General features: G+C 48.5%; 1 protein-coding gene across 1 annotated transcript in view; it reads left to right on the top strand.

Moving 5' to 3' along the window:
• LOC139772856 (apoptosis-resistant E3 ubiquitin protein ligase 1) overlaps positions 1-2,130 on the top strand; it is a 62,584-nt gene that overhangs the window by 28,616 nt on the left and 31,838 nt on the right. The window lies entirely within an intron of this gene.

Here is a 2,130-nt window from a genome sequence, read left to right as displayed (position 1 = left end):
ACGTCGGTCCGGCTATAGCCTCCCCTTCCTACTTTCACGTGGCGTGCTCCCGTTTCCAGTGGAGGCGCGGAATAGAGAGCCTCTCCATGGGCCATTTACCATTACCATCATCGTCGACGGCGACCGTCAAAAGGAGAGGAGGGCTACCGTCCGATTGCCCCCCGCCCCGCGTGAGGTGGGGAAGAAACATACCCCACCGGCCCCTCCTCTCTCTCCTGCTCCCGTCTTTCTTCTTCCTCGTCACTTCTGGATGTACGGAACACATCGCCGAGGAACACCGACTCAGCGTTTCTAGGCCAGCTCTTCCTTTTCCACCGTGAGACGTCCTTCTTCTGCTCTTCTTGTCGTCCTTCTTCGGCCACTTCATCTTCCTTGATCAATTTCTTCGATAGTTTCCGTCGTCGTCCAGACGATGTGTGAGAGGATCTCGTTCCACTCGCCGTCGATGGATTAGAGGCCAAGGATACTCGCGGTCCTGACATGGATCGCGGGTGATAACGAGGATTCGAATACGGAGAAGGAGGTATGAGAACGAGAGAACAGAAGTCTCCGATTTTGTGACCAAAAAGACAAACGAAAAAATCGCAGATTTACATTTGTTGACTGCACACAGTGTACGCACACCGAACACAAAACGACGTGCGAGACTCTATATGTCATTTCGTCACATCCGACTTTCAGGATTAAAGTGATAATACGCTCGAACGTCGCACGCCTGTCACACGGATATTAGAACTGATAAGAAGATCGAGTCACGAGATCGTTCCCGAGAAAGCTACCGATAACAAAACGGCGGAGTAGGTCGAGCGAGACGTGAGGCCGAGTGAACGTGGGGCGTCGGCCTGGAGCACTAATTAATTGAAAGTACGGCATTTTCATGATTCTTGGACAGGAAGAAGAGAAGCCGTTCTATCTCCAAGCCGATGCAAGGACCGCGCGCACACAATTAGCGGTTACACTTTCTAATTGAACTGTCGCAAGAAATGTCGGAGGATGTTCTTGCTAACGATAGCGACATTAGTCTCCTTTCCTACTTACATTCTGAACGCCAGTTTTCACGCGCGTGACGAATTCGCTGCAAGTCCGACATTGTCGCTGCGCGATTGACATGTATTTCTGTCTTTTTGCTGTCTCTCTCCCGGGAGAAATTCCGGAAGGAATTAAAGCGATGTAATTAGATTTTACGTTTTTCATGCTAGAATAGCTAGAAATTTAATGGCGTGGTATTAACCTTTTAGAATTCAAAGGGAATAACATTGAAAGAAACATTGTAAAAATTATCAAATCTTTATTTCGCGCGTCATAAATAATTCTGTTCGTTTTAACGTGATAAATTAAATTTATTGATAGTAAACTTTACACTTTCGAAATTTCTGAACATTTTCGAAGGAATAAAAAATACACTTTTCTAGATTCGATGAAATCGCTCTCGTTGCTCCCGTTAACGGCTTTCGTCTGACATAGAAGGAGGTTTAAAAACGCGTGCGGTCGCGTTTGCTGATCGTTCCGCACGAAAGTATGGCAGTGGCCTGCGGGAGGATATTTCGTACGTAGATGCAGCTGCAAGTTGCTGCAACCGAATCGCCCCGGCGCGGCGCGGAATCCGCGGGCGATCATTCATCAACATCAACTGTCAGCGGTCGCGCTAGTGAACCGTAGCAGAATCCTTGCGTGTACATACATGTACATACATATACACACGAGCACGTAACACGCATCTGCGTTCTCCAATCCTTACTATTAACCCACTTGCGTCTTTAACGTCAATACTCGGTCTAAGGATAGCCGGGAGCTGTACGATTTTCCGCGCTTTGTCCGCGCCTACACTTGTAAAATCGAGAACACGGGATCCGCGGACAGTAAGTATCTCGTTCGCGATCTTTAATCGGCTCGGCTGATCGAATCGATCTGGTATCGATCGATCCGAGACGACGCGTTTAACAACGCGAGCCGAGATCACGTTGGACGTGCGGAACGGCTCGTTTCAATTACGAATCCGCTCTTTTATTCTCCGAGCACGCCTATAATACCTGACCATTCGATTTATGCTCCTTGAGTTGCGTCTCCCGCAGGGTTTACGATAGCAAAAACGCCCCGCATGATATCCTATCCTCGCGAGCGACGATACGA

This window comes from Temnothorax nylanderi, unplaced genomic scaffold, assembly GCF_030848795.1.
Source record: "Temnothorax nylanderi isolate EJ_2023f unplaced genomic scaffold, tnyl_v1.0 TNYL_tig0054_pilon, whole genome shotgun sequence".
NCBI lineage: Eukaryota > Metazoa > Arthropoda > Insecta > Hymenoptera > Formicidae > Temnothorax > Temnothorax nylanderi.
This window is presented reverse-complemented; position numbering and strand designations above follow the sequence as displayed.